General features: G+C 54.3%; 1 long non-coding RNA gene across 2 annotated transcripts; it reads right to left on the bottom strand.

Moving 5' to 3' along the window:
* Positions 1-1853: 1853 nt before the first annotated feature.
* LOC124965281 (uncharacterized) lies at positions 1854-11647 on the bottom strand. Of its 2 annotated transcripts, none has more exons than XR_007105149.1 (3): positions 11398-11647; positions 4433-4630; positions 1854-3689 (listed from the first exon to the last, which is right to left on the bottom strand). It is a non-coding gene; the product is annotated as an uncharacterized LOC124965281 (long non-coding RNA). The 2 variants fall into 2 exon arrangements; XR_007105150.1 differs by lacking the exon at positions 11398-11647 and adding an exon at positions 5482-5819.
* Positions 11648-11948: the final 301 nt, after the last annotated feature.

Below are 11948 nucleotides of genomic sequence, written 5' to 3'. Positions count from 1 at the left end.
GTGTCCAGCCTCCAGGCCCAACTGTCCACTCACCTCCCCTTCCTCCCCTTCCAACTATCTCCCACACTGGGAGGGTCTCCCCACTTAGTCTGCTCCTCTCCCCCCACCCACAGTCGTCACCAGGCATCCTGTGGAAGGAACGGGCCCTGGAAGCAGGTCCAGGAACCCAGAGGTCTGGGTGCCGAGGTGCGGTCTGCAAGCAGTAGTCTGAGCCGGGCATGGTGGCGCACGTCTGCGCTCCCAGCAACTCAAGAGGCAGAAGCAGGGGGATTCGAAAGTTTGAGATCAGCCTCAGAACAGAGCATGTGTCTGTCTCAGAAAAAAGACATAGGGATGTGGACTTGAATGGACAAGCCTGTAGGGAAGGGGCAGCACCAAGGAGTGGCCTTCAGAACCCTCTTTCTTCCTGATTCTAAAGCGGCAATGGAGTTCTGGCGAGGGCCATGGCCTTGGCCAGCCTCTCTGCTGGTTTCCACCTCCCAGGGGCCTCATCCCGCTGTCTCTCCTGTGCCTTGGGTCACATGCTTATTCTTCAAACACCTGCATCTCTTCCAAGCAGTCTCCCGTCTAGGAAGGATTCTGGGCTCACGGCCTAGGTTCAAATCCTGGCATTTACCACGCCCAGAACATAGGGGATGGGTGGTTGCTGTCCTTTTCTCCCGCTTCTTCTGAACCGCATACAGGCAAAGCCATGAGAGCCCACCCCTACCCTCTCCAGTCCTGGCAGCCTCCTGGGAGACCAGGGCGACCTTTTGAGCTGGGCCGTGGTGGCCATAGGGGATGTTATTTTCAACTAAAACCTCAGACTAAAAGATTAATATCAGACTATTCTGTTGCTCTGAGTTCACTGTTGATGGACAGAGGATGGGATTTCCTCAGAAAGAACACGCCCGCTATCTCAGCAACTCAGGGGGCTGAGACAGGAGAATCACAAGTTCAAGGCCAGCCCATACAACTTAGTGAGACCCTGTCTCAAAATAAAAAAACCAAAAGGGTTGGAAGTAGCTCCATGCTAGAGCATCCTGGGTCTAATTCATGATACTTCAAACAAACAGTAATTGTACGTATTTGTGGGAAACAGTGTGGATTTCAGTATGTGTATGCAACGTGCAGTGCTCAGATGGTGGGAACTGGCATATCTCTCACCCAGACGTTTATCATTTATTTGCCCTGGGAATGATCAAAGTTCTCTCAACTAGCTATTTTGAAATATTCAAGTGTTGTCAACCATAGTTATCCTACTGTGCTATAGGACACGAGAAGTTATTCCTCCCATTCATCTGCAAAGGCATGATCTCTGCTTCACCGCAATTCAAGGTTGAAGAGGGAGAGGCGCTGGGAACCCCTGTTCCAGACTCTGCAGTGCCCCCATAATTCCATACAGGGCAGCTGGGGACACAGCTTCTCTGCATCTAACTCAGTCCCACTGGCAGGAACTGAGCAGCTCCTGTTGTCTGGGAGACAGTAGTTTCCTGCTCACCACTGTAAGCTGTGAATGATACCCAGACCTGGGCTGGACTGTCCAGGGAGGACGTGGAGGCTGAAACTCAGAGCCGGAGATGAGAAGCACCTGCGCCCCTCACCCTGCACCTACCAGTTCCCTTGCTCGGGTTCATTGGGTGGGTGCATCTACCCTAACGCTCAGCTGCTTCCAGGGAGAGCTGGAAACGTGTGTGTGTATATATATATATATACACCTACACATATGTGTACAGACGTGTACGTGTGTACATGTAAACACACACGTGTGTGTGGATATATGTGTATGTAGATATATACATGTGTATGTGTACCGATGTTTGTCTTTGTCTATGTAAACACACAGGATTTATTCAGAGGTATATAAATAGGATTTATTTACTGTATAGATACATATAAATGTATATATTTGTCCTAGAAAAGAGAGCGAGAGTCCAGACAGGTTTGGGATGTCTGATTAAACAAATATTTCTCTTGTCGCCAGGTGAGGTGGCACACACCTGTAATCCATCTACTTAAGAGGCTGAGGCAGGAGGATGGCAAGTTCGAGGCCCATCTCAGCAACTTGGCAAGATTGTGTCTCAAAAACAGAAAGGGCTGGGATGTAGATCAGTGGTAAAGTGCCCCAGGTCAGTCCACACCTTAGTTTGTGTGACTGGCTCTGTCCTGATTAAGGGGAACAGACTAGGGAAGTGGAGGTGGCCCCAGGAGATCCCAGATGCCACTAAGCAAGGCAAGAGTGGAAAGAGAGGTTGGAACCCCCAGCTCTGTGGGGTCCGACTCTGTGCAACTGCCGGTGAGACGGAAACTGGGTCCGTTCATGGCTCCAGGTGCTGTGGGCCAGTGGCTCACCCGCTCCGTGGGGACTGCCCATAGGTTCATTTGCAAAGTGACTTCTGTCCCCTTCTGTGTGACTTCTGCTGTGTCTTCTCCTTGAAGGACAATAGCCCGTAGCCCTCTGCTAGCAAAGCGGGAGGCAGCTCGGACCTCAGGAGGTTTGGCTCTATTAGTGCTGCGTGTGTTAGGAGGCTTTCCTTTGGATGCCTGGCATACAGGAGGCGCTCCACACAGCTTGGCTCAGTGTGGTGCCACATCTGTGCACCACTCAGTCCTGAAGGTGTCTGAGACAACCCTGTTTTGTCGACAGCCACTGGTTCTTAGAGATCAAGGCTACGTTAAGTAGAAGGTAAGCTGATGTAAGTGATTGTTTGATTAGGAAGGTAGCCATCTTACGGTTTTCTTGGTTTGGTTTGGTTTTTGCTTTTGTCAGCATTTAAAGGACCTCCTTCCCTGTGGCTTCAAGCCACTAGGACAGAGCCCCACAGCCCCTTACTCTCCTAAACTCTTCTGCTGAAGGATTTGGCTTCCCTATGACATGGTACTTCTAGAACTTTCCTTCTTGGAAATTTACAGCAGCCCTAGAAACAGAAAAGGTCTTATAGTCACCATGGCAAGTGGCCACAGCTTGCTCACAGGTGTGAGGGAAAATGCCACCAACCCACACTATGTAGGACCGAGGGAGGACGTGTTTCTGGTCTGGGCGCTAACAGGGGCTCTGGCTGTCCCCACCAGGAACCCATCACAGCTCTGAGGACCACACCAAGGCAGAGCTGTGTTGGTGTTCTGTGTGGGACAGAGAAACACCTCTCCAATCCCAACAGCCTTTTATTTAAAGTCAAACAAGTACCTACTGAGCTGATGTAACAAACAGTAAATGTTCAGCTCCATGTTTTACTTAGGGAAGTGGAAAGTTATGGCAGAGAGGAGAGGGAGAGACCCTCGAGGAGAGCAGCAGAGCCCCAGGCTTCAGGGCAGTGAGACCCTGGAGGGAAAGGGCCCTGCTGCCCCCAGGGACCTGCACCGGGCGCCCTGCTTGTTGTCCCCAGCTCTTACCCCACCTGGTCGCTCACATACACAGGTCCAGGAGCTCAGTTCCTCCGGGCAGAAGCTCTCGGGTCAGGGCCACATGGGTGGGAGCCATGGTTCTGTTGCAGGAAGCTATCGTGAGCGTTTGATGAGTCTTTGATTTGTCCACTCTTTTCCTCTCGTGGATAAACAATGTCTCTGACGCAGCGCCAGGTGCTGGTGGTGATGTCAGGCAGCTGGTAACCAGCAGTGGGTGCAGCCCATCACACGGCGGGTGGCTGGTAACCAGCGGTGGGTGCAGCCCATCACATGGCAGGTGGCTGGTAACCAGCGGTGGGTGCAGCCTATCACACGGCAGGTGGTTAGTAACGAGCGGTGGGTGCAGCCCATCACACGGCAGGTGGCTGGTAACCAGCGGTGGGTGCAGCCCATCACATGGCAGGTGGTTAGTAACCAGCGGTGGGTGCAGCCCATCACACGGCAGGGTTATGGGTGTCCTTCAAATTACTTTTAAGGCAAATGAATGACTTATAGAAAAAGAACAGGTGCCCACACCCTGAGAATGAGCAGGTGGAAACAAAGGGAGCTTCTTGGACCACTTCCATCCTCTGCTTGGAGCCCTGGACATGCGTCCACTCACCTCTGGGACTCTACCTGCCACCTCTGCAAGAGACCCTCTGCCCCTTCCTTCACCTCCTCTTGGCCCACCCTGGACTTCTCTGGTCATTCAGACCTGTTTTTCTTTCTTCCAACCCTTCCTGCCACCAACACAACTGTCAGGTAAGGGACAGGCACTGGGAGAACTTTCTAAAGCTGTGTGGCATGTTCACAACTAAAAGCACAGGAGCCAGGCTTGGTGGGCCAAGCCTATGATCCCAGCAACGCAGGCTGAGGCAGGAGGATTTCAAGTTTGAGACAAGCCTAGGCAACTTAGTGAGACCCTGTCTCAAAGAAAACAGAAAAAGGCTGAGAACGTAGCTCAGCGGTCAAGCACTCCTGGCTCCAATCCCCAGTGCCAAAGTATAAATAAATAAAAGTTTAAAAAGCATAAAAGCACAACGGCAATGCTCATTCTTAAGCTACTTACCCCAGTTGGTCAGATTAAATCAAGGTCACCAGCATCATCCTCCCCTCCAGACTAGATTGATCCACAGGGCCTGTTTCTGGCCCCGGAGTCCAGTTCCACGTGACGTCTCCATACACCACCACACAGCTGCCAGAAGTGAACGCGCCGTCTCCCCACGTCCACATCAGCCACACCATCACGCACTCAGGAAGTGTTGCCCTAGAATATCCAAATAGTTCACATTTAGAAATCTTACCTCCTCCTGCACTAGGTTATAAAGACTGATGTGTGTGTGTGTGTGTGTGTGTGTGTGTGTGTGTGTGTGTGGTGGGGGCGTTGCTGGGGTGGAACCCAGGGCCTCGCCCATGCCAGGCAAGAGCTCTACCACTGAGCTGCGCCCCCAGCCCCAGGACGGGACTTCCTGCATGTTGCCCGTGATTCCCAGCCTCTTACCTAATATGAAAATGCACCTAACAAATGATTGTGAATAAGAATAAGAATAAAAAACAATGGCAGGAAATTTGCTACATGGAAGGACTTTCTATTTCTGAAAGGAGGACCCAGACTAATATGATGTAAAGAAACAACTACCAATGTCTTCCTAATCCAAGACAGGATTCTTAGAACAGCCAGGTGTTTCCTTGAATTCCACTCCCGGAGATACCCAGATACCCAGGGGTCAAGCTAGGAATCTCATTTTATGCCGAGTCCTAGTCTGGGTCCTGGTGGTCCCTGGAAGGGCTGGTCGGGAGCCAGGTGGCCCATGCGTTTCCCTTTGACAGGGGCTGCCTCCTGGCTTCTCTCTGCTCTGGGGTGGGTGGGCACCCTCTGCACCTGGCAGGTTGCTGGGAGAATGTCTGAGATAGCACATGCAAACAGCCAAGCAGAAGCAACATGAAATTCCCGTGATTCCTTCTCCTCTCCAAGGCAAAACTGGCTATTTGGAGAGTCTGGCTCAGCTAAGTAGAGCCACCCCCTCCCCAGCTGCCTCAGCTGTTCTCAGGAATTCTGCGGTGCCCCTCCCTTGCCCTCAGCTGGTCCAGTGACTCAGAAAGCTCCTTCCCACGCACCTTGCGACTCTCCTCGTGATTCTTTAACCCTTTGTGACTGACTGCCAGGTGTCCAATGCACGGCCCCCTGGCTGCAGGAGTCCATTGCCTCTGGTGGCCTTCTGTTAGGCAGGCTCATGTGGCCTTCTGTAGTTAGACTCGTGTGGCCTTCTGTAGGTAGGCTCATGTGGCCTTCTGTAGGTAGAGTCATGTGGCCTTCTGTAGGTAGACTCGTGTGGCCTTCTGTAGGTAGAGTCATGTGGCCTTCTGTAGGTAGACTCGTGTGACCTTCTGTAGGTAGAGTCATGTGGCCTTCTGTAGGTAGGCTCATGTGGCCTTCTGTAGGTAGACTCATGTGGCCTTCTGTAGGTAGACTCATGTGACCTTCTGTAGGTAGACTCATGTGACCTTCTATAGGTAGACTCGTGTGGCCTTCTGTAGGTAGACTCGTGTGACCTTCTGTAGGTAGACTCGTGTGGCCTTCTGTAGGTAGACTCATGTGACCTTCTGTTAGGTAGGCTCATGTGGCCTTCTGTAGGTAGACTCATGTGGCCTTCTGTAGGTAGACTCGTGTGACCTTCTGTAGGTAGGCTCGTGTGGCCTTCTGTAGGTAGACTCGTGTGACCTTCTGTAGGTAGGCTCGTGTGGCCTTCTGTAGGTAGACTCGTGTGACCTTCTGTAGGTAGGCTCGTGTGGCCTTCTGTAGGTAGACTCGTGTGACCTTCTGTAGGTAGGCTCGTGTGGCCTTCTGTAGGTAGACTCGTGTGACCTTCTGTAGGTAGGCTCGTGTGGCCTTCTGTAGGTAGACTCGTGTGACCTTCTGTAGGTAGGCTCGTGTGGCCTTCTGTAGGTAGACTCGTGTGACCTTCTGTAGGTAGGCTCGTGTGGCCTTCTGTAGGTAGGCTCGTGTGACCTTCTGTAGGTAGGCTCGTGTGGCCTTCTGTAGGTAGGCTCGTGTGGCCTTCTGTAGGTAGGCTCGTGTGACCTTCTGTAGGTAGGCTCGTGTGGCCTTCTGTAGGTAGACTCATGTGACCTTCTGTAGGTAGGCTCGTGTAGCCTTCTGTAGGTAGGCTCATGTGGCCTTCTGTAGTTAGGCTCATGTGGCCTTCTGTAGGTAGGCTCCTGTGGCCTTCTGTAGGCAGGCTCATTAATGTGCTGAGCGCTGAGCGAGCCAGAGTCCAAGGGAACTGTGTTCAGGCCATGCACTTGGACCCTAGGGTGCTCCTTCTTCCCCGGGCTGAGGCCGGAACCCAGGACCTTGTGATGCTAGCTATGCACAAGGCTCCACTGGGCTCCATCTAGCCCCGGACCCCAGCCTCTTATCCAGGAAACAGTGCCCCGGGCACTGCGTGTGTTCAAGCTGACAAAGTGCATCAGGACACCTTCCGTACAATGGGACTGCTTAGAGACGGACTGAAGAGGACGAGCATCTTGTCCACCGTTCCCTCCAGGGAGAGGGATTCTGCCAGGGAGCTCTGGGGTGACCCAGTGTTCTCTGTCAGGAGAGTCGTCTCCCTGGCCCACCCGAGGCCCCCTGGGTAAGAGCCTCTGCTGGCCCAGGTTGCCAGGCCTGGAGCAGCTGGGGCCCACCCGAGGCCTGCCAGGGACATTCCTCCCCTACTCTTCACTACTCGCTGGCTTCTGCTCAAAAGGACAGCTGGAAAAGCGGCTCCTCCAGGGTCCCCCGGCTATTTTTATGTGACCATCTGCTGTCAAGACCAGGCTGGCAGGCAGCAACAGGCCCAAGGAATGCCAGAGCAGGTGTCATGCTTGGGCAGCTGCGGGTGCCCAGCCCTGCCTTGGACCGGGGATCCGGGACCCTGGACGTGTGGTTGAGGAAGTGGGAAGAAGGTTCTACCCACCATAACCTGGGCAGCGTGGGGCCCTGCATTCTGGTCCAGGTCTAGAGCGTGCTGGGTCTGGGTGCGGGGTGATTGGAGCACAGGGCATGTGGATCACTGTGGCCAACTTGTCTGGTCAACCTGCTGCTGACCTCAGAGAACGTGCACGCTCAGGAATTCTCAACTCTGGTCGGTGACGAGACCCGGTGAACCAAGCCTGGCGCAGGCAGGGCGGGTGAGGAGACCCGGTGAACCAAGCCTGGCGCAGGCAGGGCGGGTGACGAGACCCGGTGAACCAAGCCTGGCGCAGGCAGGGCAGTGGGTCACGGGAGAGGCGCAAGTCTCAGTGAAAGAAATTTGTTGCCGCAGCCAAGGTTTTGCTTGGAGAAGGAAGAACCAAGGATATACAGTTCTAGAAAACTTTTAAAAACAGACAAATTAGAAACTAGAATAATGCAGCTCCAGTATCCAGGACCCAACTACATGCTGAAGCTCTTTCTCAAATGGATCTTGGCAATGGACCCTTTTCTTAAAAAAGAAAACGGCTGGGCGTGGCAGAGCATGACTGCAATGCTAGCTATTCGGAAGGGAGAGGCCCGAGGCTCATAAATTCGAGGCCGGCCTCAGCAACTTAGTGAGACCCTGTCTCAAAATAAAAAATAAAAAGAACTGTGGGTGTGGTTCAGTGGTAGAGCACCCCAGGGTTCAATCCATGGTACCAAAACATCAAAAAGACAGCGAAAAATGCAGGGCCACCAGGCCACTCAAACAGAAGGTGCGTTTGAGTCAGATTTATAGTAAGTAATTTTGCTTGCCATTTTCCAGGAAGAAATGGGAGAATAAGCAGGTCGGATATTTGGAAGATAATATATTTAATTTTTCTTCCATTTTTTCTCCTTAGTCTAGAATTGACGTGTGTTTATTTCCCAAATGGGCACCAAGCCCCCTTCCATGCTCCTTATTCTATTAGAATATTGAGCTCTGGCTCTCAGTGTCTAGAGGAAGAGTGGCCACAGGGTCTGGGGTCCAGGTTTGGCCCCAGAAGTTTCCAGGCCTCTGGGTTTTCTGGAACAGTGAAAATAACATTGCTCTTAAGTATGTTGTTTTCAAACTATGAACGAATTTTGGGTTCTTTTTGTGCATGTGCGGTGCTGGGGATTGAACCCAGGGCCTCGTGCTTGCAAGGCAAGCTCTCTACCAACTGAGTTATCTCCCCAGCCCCCTATTTTGTAATTTTAAAAATATTTGAAAATTCAAAGGAGGCCTTTTTGATTTGCTTTTGAGGTGGGGTCTCCCTGTGCGGTCCAGGCTGGTCTTGAACTCCTGGGCTCCAGTGATCCTTCCACCTCGGCCTTCTAAGTGGTGAGGACCCAGGTGTAGGCCACCTCCCCAGCATAAAGGAGTTATTTTGAACATGTCTGATCTAACAGGCCTCAGAAATTCTCTTTAGGCCCCTAAAATCACCCTCCTCCTGGAGAATAAGAAGTTGGATAAGGAGAAGTTGGAAACATAAACTAAGCCTCTGTGTGCAGGTGGCCCAAAGCCTGTGGCCTGCTCTGGAAGTGGACTCTGCCTCTCGCCCTGCTGACCCTGGGCAGGGCCACCAGGTATCCCAGGCGGTGGGCGGCAGGTCCTGGTCCACTGGTCCTGCGTCACATCCTTTCCTCCTGAGCTGTCAGAGTGCCTGCTTTGCCGGCACGAAGCCCTGTGGGAAGCAGGGTGCTCGGGGAAGGAAAAGACCACAGCATGGTGGGTGCTCAGGGATGGATGGAGAGGGACCGGCACCGGGGTCCTTCTTGGTCTTTGTGCTTCTCTTTTGTTTTGGTCCACATGTTCGTCATGTTTCTTAGGCTCTTGTGGCTGGGCATGGGTACTGCTCGGCTCTGCCTAGGTTATGTGGCGCAGGGCCGTTTTACCCAGCAGAGTGCAATAGGGTAACATTAGGTCCTCAGAGAAGGGCATGTTGTCTAGCTGGAAGAATCAGAGATGCTTTGCAGGGACGAGTGACACACACTGCCAAATAACTCCCAGACAAGACACGAGGACGAGCACCCGAGGGTGAGTTTGCTACTGCTAAACGACTCTGCACAACACCCACCCGAAATACGGTGACTTGGAATGATGTGGACGGGCATCTAGTGTTTGCTGCTGCTCTGCTGACCGCTCTGTTCGGTGCAGCAGGTGCTGTGGGTGTGGTTCTAGGCTGCCGCCAGGCTCACTCCTGGTCACGTGCTTCACTTTGAAGCCCTGGATGAAGGGGCAGCGGCAGCCTGGGCATGCTCTCCTTACAATGGTCATGAGAGTGTCCCAGGCCAGGCAGAAGGTGCAATGGAAAGTTCAGGAGGCGTCTGCCCATACACAGCCCTGACACCCCAGGTGGGGAACACCCGGCCTCCAGCAGCCTGCAAGACCTTCTGTGCCAGGAGGAAGAAGGAACCCAGTCTATTCCAGGAGCTTCAGAAACCCATCTACTCTGAGAGCACAGGCCCGGGGGTGGTGGTGTGTCCCGGAGATTCAGGAAGTTGAGGCAGGAGGATGCCAAGTTTGAGGCCAGCCTCGGGAACTTAGCAAGACGTTGTCTCAAAATAAAACACAGAAAGGCTGGGGTGTAGCTCAGTGGTAAAGTACCTCTGGGTTCAGTAACCAGTACTGAGAAAGAAAATCAAGAACTAATACAGGATATAAGCTAATATTCTGATCAATAAAAATACATAGTAATTTCTTTTTTTTTGTTTTTTGGTACCAGCAATTGAACCCAACCTCCGGGCTGGCCGGAGGGTTCCGTTTAGACCTAGTGACTGTTCAGGGTGCTGCAGAGGAGACCCTAGGCCCCATCCACCCTGAGGCCGCCATGGGGCCACCAGGAGTCCCCCTAGAATAAGACACTCCTCTCGCCCAGGGAAACCCAAGGGCTTTAGGAGATGTCAAGAGCCTGGGTCAAGCCAAACGTCAGAGCAAAAGGTTGTCCTAGGGCCACCACCTATGAGGGTTTAGGAGCTGGGTACCAGGAACCCGGGCAGAGATCTAATACACTTTTCTTACCATATTACAAGAGCACAGGACCGTGGCTGGCCACGGAACAGCAGAAGGTACCCTCTGTGGCCAGGTCAGGGAGGACCTGGCTTTGACCATGTCGGGTGGGGAGGATGTGGCAGTGACTCTCACAGACTGGCCTCCAAGGGCATGGTCAGTGGACACCTCGGGGAGGCCTGAGGGCCTAACATTGTCCCCCAGAGCCTCTGCACTTGAGCCCTAGAAGGCTGGCCTGAGAACCCCCAGGGTGTGAGGCCGGGAGACCACTCAGTGGAGAAGACCCTGGGGTGAAGAGCGTGCCTGCCAGTCAGACCGACAGTTGTACCTGAAGGTCCTGCACATGTTACCACAATGCAAGAAACCACTCCTTGTCCCCCGGGTCTGTGGACTGAGGCTCCGCCTGGCTGCACAAGCTGGAGGGCCTTGGGAGGGAGGGACACCTGAGCAGTGTCCTCAGCCTGGCCCCTGGGCTGAGCTTTTTCCTCAGGATGTGATAAAGAGTGACCCCTGAGGCGAGCCAGCCTCAGCAACTGCCCATCTAAGGCCAGTTCCAAAGACAGACCAGTTGGAAGAGCTGCAGATTAACTGCAGCGAGGAACGGGAGTCCCAGAGGAGGCGACAGAAAGGGAGGGACGCTGCCCTCCGTGCCGTTCAGTGACACCGCAGATGAGCAGAGCCAGACAGGAGCCCCCTGCTGGGGACAGCCCCTGCGGTGCAGGCAGATCCCACGCTGATCTGTGCTGAGGGCCACACGGACGCCCAGCAGCCGGTCCCCAGGGCCAGGCTGCACCCCACAGCGGGGCCAGGTGAGGAGGGAGAACTACCGGAACCGGAATCCCGGCTCTGGGATGCTGGGCTGGAGAGGCCCTGCGTGTCCCTGGGTGGGCCTGGCGCAGACAGCTGCAGACACAGGGCGAGTGCATCCGGGACCTGGGCCCCCCCGGGACGGCTGGCGGGGCAGCACTCACACCCCCCACGTCTGTGCCGAGTGGCTCGTCTCACCCTGAGTGTACGGATCAGGGAGAGACGGGCAGGGAGCCCGACTGCGGCCAGGAGGCAGTACCTTCTAGAACGGTTGGCTCTGTCTCCTTGGTGTGCCCCTGGGTGGCACACCGGTTCCCGCTCATGGCAGAAAGTGCTCCTTGAATCTGACCCACTGATCACAGGGTGGGGACATGCCTGGAGCCCGCACGGCCTCCCCTGAGGTTCCCCTGCAGCGGCCACTCCATCCGTCACCACTGCAGCCCGAGAAGGCAGAGCCCCCAGCACCAGGGTGCCCCATCCTCCAGCCCCTTCCCTGCCGAGTTGGCGAGGGCCCCTTCTCTCCCTCCTTCGCCCAATCCCTCCGTGGGAGGGCAAGGACAGGCCCAGGAAAGAGGAGCCAGGGCCTGACTCAGTGCATCGGGCCTGGAGGGAAAACTCCTTTTTTGGAAAGCAGGCGGCCTCCTCCCAGGAAGGCGGAACCCTTGAGAAGTGAGGCCAGCCCGCTGAGCAGCAGAGGCAGGGAGGAGGAGCGCTCCCCCTCTGACCCCTGAGGCTCCTGGGCTGCAGCAGACCCCTCCTTCGCAGGAGCCCCCACCCCGGCTCAGTGACGTCACAGGGCCACCCTAGGGA

Source organism: Sciurus carolinensis, chromosome 15, assembly GCF_902686445.1.
Source record: "Sciurus carolinensis chromosome 15, mSciCar1.2, whole genome shotgun sequence".
NCBI lineage: Eukaryota > Metazoa > Chordata > Mammalia > Rodentia > Sciuridae > Sciurus > Sciurus carolinensis.
This window is presented reverse-complemented; position numbering and strand designations above follow the sequence as displayed.